This window comes from Nicotiana tabacum, chromosome 11, assembly GCF_000715075.1.
Source record: "Nicotiana tabacum cultivar K326 chromosome 11, ASM71507v2, whole genome shotgun sequence".
In the NCBI taxonomy this organism is placed as follows: Eukaryota; Viridiplantae; Streptophyta; class Magnoliopsida; order Solanales; family Solanaceae; genus Nicotiana; species Nicotiana tabacum.
Genome location: NC_134090.1, coordinates 162556216 through 162573313, shown reverse-complemented (window position 1 = coordinate 162573313; position 17098 = coordinate 162556216).

Genomic DNA, 17098 nt, shown 5'->3' with positions numbered 1-17098 from the left:
GGCTAATCTAATTTTATAGGTGTGGGGACACTATGATTGCGAAGACAAAACGCTGTTACGAGATTGAGGTACACTCCAGATAACCTTCGCCACTGCGATTTATGCACAATTCGTAACTATTGTTTCTGCACAATTTGTAACTACTGCTCTAAATATTCTTAAATACTATTACCATTATTATTTGCCTAATGAATAACGTACGAAGTTATTTTATCTGAAGGACTGCTATTATCTTTTTGGTAACGAAGTTCGACAACATCTCTCAATGAAGGTTATAGTTTACTCATATAGTTTTTCCATCTTCTCTACACTTTTGTGTGCTGTTTGAAGTGACATAGGTATTTAACATTGCTACAATATTGTAATGATCAGGAAAAAAAATACTACGACACAATTATGATGGCCATGAACTGAATTTTACCAATTTTATTGTATTATTGCCTTCTCGCCGTTATCCAAGTCCTCTTCTCCCCTTCCAAAAGACACCCTTACCTGGAGCAAGTCAGTTTTATTATAATCTGTAATGTATATAGAAAGAGGGACATACACTCGGTTACATGACATTCCCACTTAGTAGGAAATGTATTTTCTCCCCCTCTATAGTTTTTCGCCTTTTTACCTTGATATTTCACTGCCGATCAACATATCTTTCCACATAATACTAACAAACTGATTCAGATACCCAGCCATCTCTTCCCACACCGATTCTTTACTCCCTATTTTCATTCACATACAGATCAGTTTATTCCCATAATGATTCTTTACTCTTTTTCCATATCCTTCCAAATATTTCATACTCTTTCATTCTCTTTTTACACTATTTCTCTCTACTTTTGCCGAATTTTTCTATACTCCACCCTCTCTACCTTCTTTTTCCTGTTCGTTTTCCCCCAAAGTTTAAATTTTGTTCACTCCCTGCTAATCTCTATATTCTTTCATACATTTGTATGCTATCGTGTATCACATTATAGATAACTAATCCCAGTCTTTAATGCAAAAACAAAATTATTAGACAACATATCTATATGTGCAATATACTTTACTACTCATTTGATTCAAATGTTTATCAAAAAGCCGACTGCATACTTTTACCATCAACTGATTGCAGATTTTAATTTTTTTGGCCTTTTGTTCATTGTAGAAAAATTAATAGTGACATAAGAAACAAGGGTGCATTCCTTTTTAGGCAAGTTTCTATTATTATATACGTTCTTCCTTACTTTTAAGATTTGAATTTTCTAAATATCTTTTAGCCTTCCTATCTTTACAGACTTTCTACTATTTCACCAATTGAGAAAGGACGAGTAAGAATGAAAAACAGAAGAAGACATGTTGATATCTTTTTCTCTTTGTCTTGCTAAAGTTCTTTTCTCTAAAATCCTTTAAGACCTTAAAAGTAATCACTTCTATAAAGAGAGCTTGTAATTGTTTTACAATATATGACTTTATTACCAACTTGATCTTCTTTAGAGAAAGAAAAAAAATGGGGAATTGTAAGATGAAAGATTGCCCATTGTGTTGCAATTTTTTTGTTTTCTTGCTGATGCTTAATTTTTTCTTCTCCATATGTTTTCTACTGTCAGGGATTTTAAAATGAGCTCAAAAGTGGAGAATAAGAATTACTAAAGACAAGAGAAATGGATATTTGGTGCTTTTCATTTGAGAAATTCACTGGAAGATATGACTTCTCAGATTAATGGTAAATTCTAGACTAGCAGTCCTTGAATTGGAGTCTTTACCTTCGTCATTTTGAATAAATATAAATAAAAGAACTTTTCAATAGCCTTTTTAACGGCTAAGATTGAGAAGGATGATAATGTTATTGATGGTTGTTACCACAAATGACTGTAGTTGTAGCGAAGACTTATCTTACTGTCAGAGGCGGATCCAGAATTGAAACTCTATGGGTTCAACTGTTAAGGCTTTTAGCATTAAACCTATTATACTTATTAAGTTATGGGTTCATGTCTACTATCTATTGCAATTTTAGTGACGTTATACACATAAATTTATAATTCGCTTCGAAAGTTATGGGTCCAATTGAACTCATAACTAAAGTGGTATATCCTCCCCAGCTTACTGTCAAATTGATTGATGGCAATGATTTACTTGGTTGTTCGAATGACTTAATTCTAGATGTGGTATTTTGTTCCAACATATCGTGAGTCTCAATATATTGATATGATTTCCTTAATCAAGATTCCAGCAGCCATTAGTCAAGTTGTTATTACCTTTAATATCTTATTCGTTCTGTGTCTCTTCTAGGCACATGATGTCTGAGCAGGGGTTGAATCCGTTGTTCCCAATGGAGGATATTGAAGTAATGAGCATTTGAAATGGCAGGCTCAAACAAACTACAGAAGTTGTTTTCTCTTTCAAGCCTCATGACTTTAAAGGATTCTCCTTCCATTTCTTAAAGCATTTGCAGGGTGATGATATGCACCTTTTATGAGTTTGAAATAGATTTTTACTTTTTCCTTGTGGAGGGAGAAAATAAGGTATAGAAACAAAGGGAAATCCTTTTTGCTGCAAGATTCATTCAACAAGATGATGGTTAGCTCTCTGCCTATCAACAACATTTGTTGGTCATCCTGCCCTTGAAGATATATTGGAATTTCAATCATCTTAATCACACCTTTCATTTTTCATTCTTAATCGCTCATCTTTTTAATCATTGTTGCAGTATCAAATCAGACTAACTATATTTTTTCTTCTTTAAATTGTGTACCAGTGCCAGTGGGTCGATGTGGATTAACAAATGGCGCTTGAGTCCGAGTTCTTTACAGTGTACATTATTCACTTGTATCAAAGCTTTTCAGTATGGTTTCCATATTTTGATCAACTTGAAAATTTATATCAGAAGAGTATGATAGTAATAAGTGACAGGGATGCAAAAAATATAGAAAGGTGTCCTCAACTTTTAGTTAGAGGTTGAAGATGAACTTCCTAAGTTGGACACTCAATTGAGCCTCTTTACAAGCTAAATCTTTAGCGACAGAATCTTGAGGGAAGACAGCCTCTTAAAGAAATGGTTCTGTTCTTGGAATTTTTCATGAAAATATCTTTTTGCCTAGGAATAGAAAGAGTAGGAGATGAGTAAGAGGACTAAGAGATTTGGAGACTCCTTAAGAATAGTCAGATTTGACATAGATGATGAAGACTTCAGTAAGAGCCGGAGATACCTCAAAATGATATGTTAAACTCTTCAGCGATCACATAAGAGACGCAATGACTGTTACTCTTTTTTGCAGTAACCTACTTCCATTGTTTTGTTGCTGAAATAGTCTAAAGTTTTGAACTTTAGATTTATTTCTTTTATGAGACTCTACGCATCTAAGTTTTTATTAGTTACTGAAGGTGTTTCACAGTCTTTGAAATAGTTTTTTTTTTTTCTGAACTTTAGATTCTTGATGTTCCTTTCTTCTTTTTATGTGACTACAAAAGCTGAGTTCTTTGTGTGTTAGTTAAAACTTTTGAACTTTAGATTTATTTCTTTTATTAGTTACTGAAGGTGTTTCACAAAAGCTGGCATTCAGATATTTTTTTTTGAACAAACAGGAAATATATATATTATTCCCTCCGGTCCAAAATAAGTGATTTTTTGGATGTTTTCACACAGATTAAGAAATCCACCTTTTAGCATTAATTAGCAATGGAATTGACCATATTAACCTTTACTATCTAACATAAATACTCCTAACACATATTCCAACACTATTTACTCCAAGGACAATATAGGAAAAAAATAATTAATTCATTCTTGAAATCTGGAAAAATCACTTATTTTGGACCACAAGAAAAAGGCCAAAAATCACTTATTTTGGACCGGAGGGAGTAATAATTAAGGAGGGTTTAGTACATTGTTCGCATACTTAGTGTCTCGAAGAACATTTTGGTTACCTAGGCTTGCCAGAATATTACAAGCATCATAAGAAAGTAGTTAAACAAAAATACATTGTCCTAGTGGTTCATTTTCCACAAAACATTTTACATAAGATGGAGCTTCAACAAAAGTCTTCATACCTTCCCGTTAATCCCTAGCTTTTCTTGCCATGTGATGAGCTGCATTATTCCCTTGCTTGAATGTGTGCTGGAAGATTATCTCCTTCTGCTGGTGCATTAACCACCTGCATTCATTAACAATATCATCATAAAGTCTACTTCCCTGAAGGATAGCCTTCACAGAATCTGATTCTATTGCAAGCGGGTATAATCTCCATTCCTTAGCCATTTTGAGCCCCTCTAGTAGAGCCTTTAACTCCCTTCTAGTGATCCACCTGCATATGATGGTTTACCAAATCCCACAATCCAGTGTCCTTTGGTATCCCTGAAAATACCTCCCAATCCACATTTTTGTGTAACATTGTCATAACTAGCATCTATATTAAGCTTAGTCCATCCTTTCGGTGGTTTGTGTCATGCAATATTAATGTGAATTTTTGGAGGAGTGAAAATACTTTTTTCGGTGAGGAGTTTATATTCAATAGCCTTTTTAATAATAAAATCACCATTGATTGAGGAAGTGGTGTTATTATGATTGTTATTGTTTCTATTTATCCAAGTATACCAAATAATGAAAGGGAAGGAAAGGTCTCACTTTATGAAATTGTTCCTAATTGGGTAGTTAAAAGACTTCATTTGGTTTAGCCAGTCATCACCTGGTGCTTTGTAGTAGTGGTGTCACCCAACCTTATCCCAAAAAGGTTTGATTGCCTTGCAGCTAAAGAAAATGTGGAGTATAGATTCCTCCTCGTTATTTATGCATACCGGACACATTGGATCTACGTTTAAACCAATTCTTGCCAGGTATTGTCTACAAGGAATCCTATTATGGAGGCACTCCCACAAAAAGAATTTTATTTTGTTGGGACAATTGATCTTCCAAATCCATTAGAAATCCAGAGGGTTGTTCTTTGGAGGTTCTAGTAAGTTAAAGCAAGATTTGGTTGTGAAAAAACCTTTGGTAGTTAGTGACTATATAGGAATGTCACTTATTGGAATTTTTCCCCGAATTCTAACCTTGTTAATAATTTCCTTAATGTTGTTCGGGATAATAAGGGAAAGTTTATCAAATTCCCAATTTTCCCCATTGAATAAGTCATTTATTTTTATGGATTGTTCTCTTTTTTGGAGTGGTCCTTCCACTGTTGCTCTAAGATTTCCTACACTTGGGATCCAATTGGTTTCCCAAATATTCATGTTAGAGAGGATGTGGGGGGACCAAGTAATTCCTTTAGAGCATGACTCCCAACCCTTTTTAATGCTCTTCCAAATAAAAGAATTTTTATTATTGGCATTACTAGAAGCATAGGAAGAGATTATTAAAGTAGCCCAAGGAGAGGTAGGATTAGTGAGCATTCTCCAAACCATACTATCTAATGTGCATAAATTCTTTGAAGTTGCACTATGTATACCTAGACCACTATTTAATTTTGATTGGCAAATGGTAGACCAACTAATAAGGTGAATTTTTTTCTTCTCATTTGTAGACCCCCAGATGAAATCTCTTTGCACCTTGTCGATTTTATTGAGGATCTTTTTTGGAAGTAAGGTATATTGCATATAGTGGTTTGGTATTGAATTTAAAAAGAATGTGAGAGAGTTGTTCAAATATTGGTCAGGTTGACCTTAGTGCATTAGATAGACCCTTGCAAGAAATTGAGATTAAAAGGGCTATTTTTTCTTTCAAGCCTTTTAAAGCTCCGGGACCAGATGGACTCCACCCTTTTTTTTACCAAAAATATTGGAGTACCATAGGCCCTTCAGTTGTGAAACTTTGTAAGGACATTTTTAGCTGTCAAGTAATCCCTCCTATTATTAACAGTACTTATCTTTGTCTAATATCCAAAATTCCAAATGCAAACAACATTAGGAATTTTAGGCCAAATTGGACTTTGTAACACCATTTACAAAATAATCACAAAGGTTCTAGCAAATAGGCTAAAACCATTGCTAGATCACCTAATTAGTCCCTTCCAAGCTAGCTTCATGAAAACAGAAGAGCTTCTGATAATGCAGTCATTATCCAAGACCTAGTTTCAAATCTAAAAAGATTAAAAGGAAAGCAAGGTCAAATGATCCTCAAAATTGATTTGGAAAAGGCTTTTGATCGTCTTGAATGGTCCTTTATGCATCATACCCTTCAGTACTTCAAATTTCCTCCCAAATTCTCAAAACTTCTATTAAACTGTATTTCAACTAGTTCAATATCAGTCCTAGTAAATGGCTCCATTACAAACTCTTTTGAGCCAATTAAGGGAATTAGGCAAGGGGACCCCATCTCCCCCTATATCTTCTTCCTTTGTTTGGAAATGCTTTCAAGATATATACACTATCAAGTAGATATAAGGAATTGGGATCCAATAACCACGGGGAGGAAGTGTCCAAATTTTTTCCACTTGTTCTTTGCAGACGATCTCACTTTGATGGCCAAAGCCAATAAAAAATCGTGTAACACCATCAAGGGAGGTCTAGACTATTTTAGTACTATTTCTGGGCAAAAGATTAACCTTTCCAAATCAAAAATTATGTTTTCAAAAAATTATCCTGAATCTATCATAAAAGATATTACTCACATACTAGGTATTAAAAAAGTGAGTCATTTGGTACCTACCTAGGATTTCCAATATTAAATAATTTCCTTAGGCCAAGGGACTACAAATTCATTGTTGATAAAATGAGATCCAAACTAGCTGCTTGGAAAATGAAATTCATTAATATAATATGTGAGAGAAGTTGAAGTAATTGGCTAAAGACAACTTGAAACGACAACAAAAAATTCCATGATTAACATACAATTCATTGACTTCTGAATTGAGGTCTTTTTATTACTGATAGTTATCTTAGTCTTTGTAATCAATTCTGAATATTATATACATGTTCCTTGATTTGAGATCTGGCCTATAATATTTTATATAGATCTGGCCTTTATATTGACGACTGTGTAGCAAACAAATATAATTTATTGTGATAAATAAAGTGGATCTATTTAGTTTTATTTTATGTTATAAATTAATTCGAAAATGTGAATGTATTTTTTTAGATTTCTTCCTTTAATGGTTTTTGGTTGTCTTGTCTAATCTCTTTGTTTCTTTTTCTTCGATATTTTCTTTCGGTTGCTAACTCAACGGTAGAGTACTCGGCTTTTAAGTGCGGCTACACTCCACTTTACTTGAGATTCTGTTATTTATGGCTTGAATTATTTTCTTGTATTTTATAGGAAACTCATAATCCCTATCAGAGGTGGACGGACACTATGGGTTGAGGGGTCACCGACACCCGGTAACTTCGGCAAAAACTCCCGTATATTTGCAAATGTCTTCAAAAAATAGTCAGATATTAGCATAAGTCCCCGTACCAATCTTTACAAGCAGTGATAAATTTATATTGAATGTTATGGTTCCCCCGTGACCGCCAATTCCTGGGTCCGCCTCTGATCCCTATAAGTTTGGAAAAATCCATTGTTCTAATAGATTTGGGAGAGGAAAACTTATTGTCCTGTGAGGATTAGTCTTCGTGGTCGCAGTGTATCAACGAGTTCTCATAGAATTGTGAAGGAGAAATGGCAGCTGATGGATCCTTAATCGCGTTTTGGTGTATGTCATGTCGCGTTCGCGGAGCTTTGGTATGTTTGGAAATCGCGTTCGCATGGTCCTTATCGTGAATGCGTAAGGCATTTTTTTGGGCAGTAGAGTTTGTTCTTCGCGATCGCGAAGGAAGTCCCGTGATCGCGATGGGTATGTATGTTCAGTGAATTATAAGTACTCTATTTTCGAAGGTTTCAGACATTTTAGCATGTTTTGAGTTGAGGACCTCGGAATGATGCAATTTTCACCATATGGATTGGGTAAGCATTCTTGACTTGGTTTTGATTATATTTCATGAATCTATCTTTGTTTTTGGCATTTGATTAATGATTTCAAAAGAGAAATTGGGGGGTTTTGTCTAAACTATCCTAAAGTAAATTTTTTAGGTTTGAACATCGATTCGGAGTCGGATTTGAGAGAAATTACTATGGATGGACTCGTAATTGAGTGGGTTATCAAAAATTATAAGTTTTATCGGGTTCTGAGGTGCGGGCCCGAGTTTGACTTTTTGGTGGACTTCGAGTTATTGATTAAATATACGACATTTATCATTTAGGATTATTTCTTTGAGTATTATTTGATGTTTTTGAGTTGCTTTTGGCTAGTTTCGATCCCCTCGGAGATTGATACGTGCAGGATGGCACTTCTAGAGTATTGTTTGCCTTGCTCGGTATTGTTTTGGCTTATTTGAAGTAAGTATCTTATCTAAACTTGGTTGAGACACTAGTTGCCTGAATTATTTGTGATAGCTACGTGCTATAGGTGCGCACATGTGTGGGGTTTGAGCCCATGTGCTAACACCGGGGGTATCTATCCATGCTCAGGTTGTGCTTAGGCTATGATAAGCCTAGAATTTATTGTTAATCTTTAAGCTATGATGTTTCTCATATTTGTAATATTGTGTGAACTATTTGAGCCATGTTTGACACTACATAGAGGTTTAACCATTGAATGAACTTGATAAATGCCATTTTTATGATAAAATTGCTAATTTGAGCTATGATAGTACACTTTACACATGCCTACACTTTAGCATGTTATTATACCAGTCCAAGGAGCATGAAATCTGATATTTATTCATCATATACATGTGTTCTTGTATACTTGCTTTAGTGTGATATGATTTGGATTGGATGCATATGACCATGCTAGGCGAATTGCGTTGTTATGCCTATGATCATGCCGGGAGGATTATGATATTGTGCCTGTGACCACACCGGGCGGATTGTGATATTAGCACGTGAGTTTATCGGGCAGATTGTGTTGATACACATGTGATCACGCGGGGCGGATTGTATTATATCTTGTGACCACGCCGGACGAATTATGATATTGAGCCTATCACCATGCCGGGATGGTAGCATGTCTAATTGGTTGTACTTGCGTGTGGATAAGGATCCATCCTCATAGGGTCACCCTCTCATGTTTCTCTCTTGATGGTGTACACGCGAATTATGAGAAACCGACGGGTTTCTGGTTGATGTGAGCTCTGGGAGAGCTGGTTACTGTTATTTGATTGGGTTGCGTGCCGCAAGGAACTGTTATTTGGTTATTGCATTTCATCTTTACTTGTAATTTCCTTGACTGTTTACCTAATTTTACTTGCATATCTTTCTTATATGTTAGATTGTTGACTGAGCAGAATACTTTAAAACAAAGAATTGTGAGCATCAAAGTGGTTTTACCTGGGATTTCATGATTTGATCATATATCTGTTCTATACTTGTTGAAATTATGAACTGCACAAGTGTTAGTGAGTATCATCTATCTTTCTTGCTTCATTTACCTTGCTGAGGTTAATTAGGCTACTTATGGAGTGCATGGTGTCAGTTGTACTCATACTATACTTTTACATTTTACGTGCATATCTTGAAGTTTCTGCTGCTGTGTATAGCGGGAGCTGGCATTGAAGATGTACCCGCATTTCATTTATGGCTATCACATGTCCTTGGTAGCTTTAGATTTGAATTCTATTTATGTACAATCCAAACAGATGTTGCAATTATTTCAGTTCAGTTTTTTTGCAAAATCTAAGTCTTAGTGGCTCATGATGTGTACTACCAATCCTTGGGATGTTGTATAAAATTTCAGTTATTTCATCATTTATTTCTCATTAATCTTATTTAGAATATGTTGATTGTCAATTGGCTTACCTAGCAGGTTGGGTTAGGTGTCATCATGACTAGTGGATTTTGGATTGTGACAAGTTAGTATCATAGCTCTAGGTTTATAGATTCTATGAGTCATGAGTGAGTTTCTAGTAGAGTCTTGCAGATCGGTATGATGACGTCCATATCTATCTTCGAGAGGCTACAACACATTTAGAATAAACATCCCATCTTTCTTTTCTTATCGTGCGACATTGATTCAGCTTGAAGCATATCTCTTTGAATTCTTTCCACTAACTTGTATGTTATGTGAGCGTTCGGTATCGGTTGTGCACCGACGGCTTGTGATTCCATGGACATGGGGTGCGAGAGATGCTTTCTGTGTTTTGGGTGATAGGTCAGTTTGGAGGACTTGAGGCCGGGTTTTGACCACGCTTGGGCTTGGTGGTTTCAGTTATGTGAATATGTGCTTTTGGACTTATATGTCCGGTAGTGCCTCTATTAGTGGAACTTATGGCTCGGTGAGTGGTTGGATGGCTATGTGATGAGTATGACATGATTGCGGTATGCCTTCAGATGGTTTGGATGTGGCGAGAAGAGTTTTCTTGTGATATGGAAAGGACTATTGGATGCTTGAATTCTGTCTTGATGTGTTGTACAATCTCGAGTTATGATCGTGTTGAGAGATCTTTCATGTTGTTTATATGTAGAACAAAGTAGATTTTTATGTCTTGTTGATGAGTTCAGACTTAGGAAGATTAAGTAATTGCGTAGTAGTTATGACTGTGAAAGGGTATAGAGAGATGTCAGTTTGAGGCAAAGCAGGTGGGTCATCACCTGCAGGGTAATCTATGGATGTGTGATCCTTATGATATTGTGTGGAGAGTTTCTTTCTACCAGTGGGTTATATATGTTGCGATTTGAGTTTGGATCGACTATGAAAGTTGACCTGACTGTCACAAAGATAAATGCGATCTTAGCAGATGATTTAAGGCATTTTATGGGTTGTGTTGCAGGAGCTTGTGAAGGATTTTGTTGAATCTCACTGCGGGATTATGGCAATAATAGAGTATTGGTATTGTGAGTTATCGAATATTTTATTCTATGGCTTGAAGCCAAGTGGGGGAGTCTACCATCAACAATTTGATTGTATGGTTATGTGTTATACTGGTTTTGGTTTGAGGAATACTTATGAATCAGTTATGGCTTGCAGAAATTGAGATCGAGGATGACTCGAGTAACAAAATTTCTGGATATGGGTTATATTACACTTTATGAGTATATGAAAATCATGGAATGATTTGAGTTGTTATTCGTGATGAATGTAGTGCGCATCGGGTAGGAATTTACTCGGTTACTTAAAGGTGTGGATTACTTCTTTGGGTGTTATTGTGCTAATGGGACATAGGTTGTTTGACCCGTTTAGCGGTGCAATTGAGATTTGAGCAGAGTAGATGACTCTCGAGAAGGTTCTAAAGAGTTTAAGATCTATATGAAGCATTTGAGGATTTTTCGAATTTGTATATGGCTAAGATCTGAGATTTGAATTGGATGTGTCGGTACTCGCGGTATTTCTGTATCATTATGGATTTTATATTTCGGTATTAGAGAGATTAAGGAAATAACTTTAGATTCACATAAGGTCATTGTATCTCAAGTGCAGTATTTTGGGTGCTTACGAGGGGATACAGTAGTTTATGGGCTTCAAGGTGTCATGGTTTCATGCTAGGATCTTTTGTGGTAAGCTTTTGTTAAGGGTCGTAGTGTGCTGGCAAGGAAAAATATTAACTTGAAGGCAATTTAGAAGAAACTCAGAGGAAATAAGACAGATTGGTAGTAGGTTGGATCAGTATGGTAATGATATGCTCAGTTCTTTTGGTTTTTACAATGTGATTAGCTTTATAGGTGTTTTGTGGCAATACTCTTGGGTTTGGCGACCTGCGTGACTTGGTTGACTTAGAGTGATTCAGTTCTTATGGCTTGGTTACACACATATGGGTTTCGAAGTGTTCTCGATGATCTCTTCCACAACTTGAGATAGATATTATCTACAGGTATGAGGGGTATGCGGTGTGTTATTATTTTCTCCTAGATGGGATCAAGCGGAAGGTTTCTGATTGATCTGGTATGTAATCTTCTTGTGACTCAGTGTTGATAATGAGATTCTCGTGCTTTTCACATCATGGCATGATAGATGCGGTGCGTCCTGTGGGATTGAGAATTGCATGTACAAGGTGACGGTTCAGTTTTGGAGAGAAGATCATGAATTTTGAACAATATGGACGGTTTCATATGTTTAGATAAATGCTACTACTACTTGGTATTGCTTGAGAAAGGGTGTGCATTTCAGAAGTTGCACTGTGTTTTAACTTACAAATGTTTTATTAGTACTGCAGTAATCGTGTGGTTGAGCGACAACTGATGTTCAAATTTTGCCATGTGGCACAGGGGAATTATAGAAGTATTTCTCGTAGGATGATTGTGTATGAGAGATGTATTAGTTATTCGAGTGGTGGAATTGGGATCGGCTATGGTGGTTCATGTGTTTTATGGATTTAAAGACTATGAGTTCTCAGAAGCAAATTGTTTCGTGGTTGTGGACTGTGAAAATGTGGCCAAAATTAGCCAGAAGGTAGTATGTGTTATGGTTAGGTCATTGTGGACTTTTGGAGGGATATTTATCCATTTAGGGATGATCGGAGTTGATTTGGGGGCCCATTGGTAGACCAAATGAGGATGTGTACTCTTCACTGGGTCGAATTTGTTGACTCAAAACTATTAGTGTTGAGGGGTGTGTCATTCGGTTAGAGTTGAGCTTGTTCGTGTTATGATATGTTCTATGTGTTACTCTTCTATGCTAAGAGGGGTTGCGATTTGTTGGTTATATGCACACATGATGCGGTTCTATTTGGGCCTTGTAGCAGAAATTCAAGCGAGATGGTTATTGGGGCGTTGAATGGTTGATTGCGCCTTGGTTATGGTCTTTCCGGCCGGTGATATATTGTGTTATTCGCTTCTCCATGGTTACGGTCATTTACTTTATATACTCGATATCGAATTGCATGTGGTTGTTGATTTTGAGCATTGTGGCTTGAAGTATTTCATATGGACCAGTGTTTGGATGGGGTCACGCATTGCAGCTGGGTTATGATAGGATATGATCCTTTGTGATAGATTCGTGTGTTTTGGTTCTACTATGTGTGATGGGTTCATAGCATTCCGTTTGTGGTGGCATTTGTTGGGCTTACGAGACGGTTCTCTCATTTGAGTCATTTTCCATATTTGAGTACATTTGAATTTGGGTACATGGGCTTATTGGTGCACGGATTGCACAGTTTGTGGTCTTAGGTTGTATTGGTGTGATGTGTCAATAGAATAGTTGTGTTTGATGAGATGAGGTCATTGGACCTAGATTGGGTGCTATCGGATTTGCTTACAATATGGTTGGAAGAACAATATCGGAAGTCAGCTTAGAATTTGACTTTGATTTTGACGGACGAGAGAGAGCTCCATGACTTGTTAATCTGATGAGTGGTTATGAGCTTTTGCATGTTTCATTCATTGTTGGTAGTGTATGAAGGGTTGGAACAAGGTTTTAGTTGATATGAGGTTTGTTACCGGTGTCGGGCTTGATTTTAGGAAGCTATTGTGGTCAGATGTTACTGCTGTGGGCATGCGAGTTATGTGGTATATCGTGTGATTACATCTTGGGTTATGGTTATGACTTGACATAGTTTGTTCAGACTTATACAGTGTGCAGACGCGAGATTTAGTTCTTGTAAGGAATTTCAGATGTTGGAAATTGGGTTCCAATGTTTATGGTCTAAGGTTGAATGAAGAATCTTCGATTATATTAAGTTGACAGACTTATATAGATTAGAGTGATGTGGGATTACCCCCGGGTATGTGCATGGTAAGGTTACACAGTGATTTGACGACTTTGGAACAACTCTTGGGCTAAAACAATTAGGCTCAAATACAATCAAATTGTAGTAACTAGAGTGCAAAATGTAACTAAAACACGAGCTCCTAGCCTACCATTACCACGCCGGGCATATTGTGTTGTTATGCATGTGACCACGCTGGGCAGATTGTGTTGTTATGCTGGTGACCACGCTGGACGGATTGTGTTTCTATGCCTATGACCACTTCGGGCGGATTGTGATATAGCATGTGACCATACTGGGCGAATCCATCACATTGAGCTTGTGACCATGCCGGATGGATTATGATATTGAGCCTGTGACCATGCCGAGCTGGTAGCACATTGAATTGGCCGTGCTTGCGTGTGGATAAGGATCCATCCCCCTAGGGTCACCCTCTCATGTTTCTCTCTTGATGGTGTACACGCGGATTGTGAGAAACCGACTGGTTTCTGGTTGATGTGAGCTCTGGGAGAGCTGGTTATTGTTATTGGATCGAGTTGCACGCTGTAACGGACTAATATTTGAATATTGCATTTCATCTTTACTTGCAATTTCCTTGACTGTTTACCTGATTTTACTTGCATATCTTGCTTATATGCTAGATTGTTGACTGAGCAGAACAATTTAAAACGAACAATTGTGAGCATCAAAGTGATTTTACTTGAGATTTCCGGATTTGATCATATAGATGTTCTATACTTGTTGAAATTATCAACTGCACATGCGTTAGTTAGTATCATCTATAGTTCTTGTTTCTTTTACCTCGCCAAGGTTAGTTAGGATACTTATTGAGTACATAGGGTCGGTTGTACTCATACTACACTTCTGCACCTTGCGTGCAGATTTTGGAGTTGTTGTTGTTGTGTATGGCAGGAGCTGGTAGTGAATATGTACGTGCATTCCAGTTATGGCTATCACTTGTCATTGGCAGCTTTAGATTCTAATTTTGTTCATGTACAATCCAAATAGATGTTGTAATTATTTCAGTTCAGTTTTTTATAAAATCTAAGTCTTAGTGGCTTATGACTTGTACCACCAGTCCTTGGGTTGTAGTATAAAAGTTCAATTATTTCATCATTTATTTCTCATTAATCTCATTTGGAATATGCTGACATTTAATTGGCTTACCTAGAGGATTAGGTTAGGTGCCATCACGAATAATGGATTTTGGGTCATGACATTTTATGGTGCTTTTCTTCTTATTCATAGTGAAAAACTCTCTCTACTTTTGCCCTAAGGATTATTAGTCTTAGCTGAACCTCGTTAAATCCTTGTGTTGATTTTTCTTCTCTATTTGCTTTGTATGTAATTGTGTGCTTGTTAACCAACCATTTTTACACTTGGTACCAGAGCAAGGTTCGGGTTTCTACATATAATCTAGGGTTAAAATGTCTTCTTCATCTTCAACAAAGTACGAAGTAGAGAAATTTGATGGGGATTCTAGTTTCAATCTATGGAAAATTAGGATGAAATCGTCCTTGGTACTATAAGGGTTATGGAAGGTAATTGATGAGGATTTTTCTGAAGAGAAGAAAGAGACAGAAAAGGCAGACCTGAAGGAGAGGGCTTGAGTGTGATCTTCATGAGTGTTACAGATAGCGTTCTTTAGGAAATTGCTGAATGACTTTCTACAGTAGTGGCATGGAAGAAGCCGGAAGATCTGCATTGTAGGAAATCGCTAACAAACTGCCTCCACTTGAAAAATAGGTTATACAATCTTCGTATGAACGAAGGTACACCTGTTAAAACTCACCTTGATAGGTTTAATTCAAATTCAATGGACCTGAAGAACATTAATATCAAAATTGAGACATTAATATCAAAATTGAGAGTTATAAGAACAAGAAAAGCACAAAAAGCTGATATGTTTATTGAATCAAAGCAACCTTTAAATATAAGAGTGAAAAAACAATTCCCTAAACCGACTCCTCTAGAAGAGGAGGACTAAACTACTTACTGAACAAACTCCTTGAATTAGGAGATTTATTTGAGAAAATAAAGGACTAACAAAATTCTAACTACTAGCTAAAGAAATGGTCAAAGTAGTAAACTAGCAGGTGGTTAACCTGTGCTCTAATATGGCCCCCTCAAGGTAGGCAGTGTGTAACAACGCCTAGCTTGAATAAATGTCTGTCAAAGGCTGGGTTTGGTAGCGCTTTGGTGAGAGTATCCACGAGTTGATCCGCAATATGAATATGAACAATTGCAAACTTGATTCTGCTGGACTTGCTTGCGATAAAGTGAAAATCCACCGCAATGTGTTTCATGCAGCTATGGAGTACTAGATTTTCGCACATATAAATTGCACTAACATTACAGTAAATGGTTGGTACTTGTGGAAGTGAAACATGTAGTTCGTATAGCAGATTCATCACTCAATTTGTTTCAGCAAGTGCACTTACAGACGCTCGATACTCTGCTTCGATTGATAAGCGAGCAACTATTCTTTATTTCCTGGATGACCATCTCATAGGATTTTGGCCAAAAAACAGTATATAACTAGTAGTGGAGGCTCGATCACTCGCATCTCAAGCCCAATTCGTATCAAAATACATGTGTAGCTTGAAATCATTATCTCTTTGAATGCGAAGACCGAACTGAATTGTTCCTTGAAGATACCTGAGTACTCATTTGAGTGATTTCCAGTGTACTTCATATGGGGAGTGCATAAATTAAGAGAATTTGTTCACATAGAAACTTATGTCTGAACAAGTGAACGACAAGTACTGGAGTTTTCTAAGAACTCTCCTATAGCAAGTGGCATCAGTTGGTTCCGCTCCATCATATTGTTGAAGCACTTCACTAGAATTCATTGGAGTTTTTGCTGGATTGTAGTTTTTCATCACTGATGTAATTGGACTGTGATAAAGTAATTCCATCTGCAACACGAATCACCTCAACTCCGAGAAAAAACTTAAGGTTTCTGAGATCCTTAATAGAAAAATGGCCAGCAAAACAAAAGATATCCAGATTTATATATGAGCTATGGCTCCTGGTGATGATGATATCGTCGACATAAAGAAGCACATACAACACGCTGTTTGACACTTTATGAATGAAAAGTGACGCATCAGATTTCGACTTGACAAATCCCAAATAAAGAAGGAACGTCTTAAGTTCATTTTACCAGGCCCAAGGAGCTTGCTTGAGTCCGTATATAGCTTTCTTTAGGTGACATATATGTGAAGGGAACTGCTCGTCTTCAAAACCCGGAGGTTGGACAATGTAGAGTTCTTTTTCTAGGTGGCCCTGCAAGAACGCGTTGTTGACATCAAACTGACGTATGGCCAATTCTGCTGGACAGCAATCGAAAGCACCAAGCGCACAGTAGTCGGTTTGACAACCAGACTAAATGTGGCATGAAAGTCAATTATAGGTATCACACCTCCTTTTTACTACCCCAAGGGGGATATAAGAGAGTTTTTCCAATTAAAGTGAAATTATTTGAAATGAAATTATTTTAATTAATTCAGAGTTA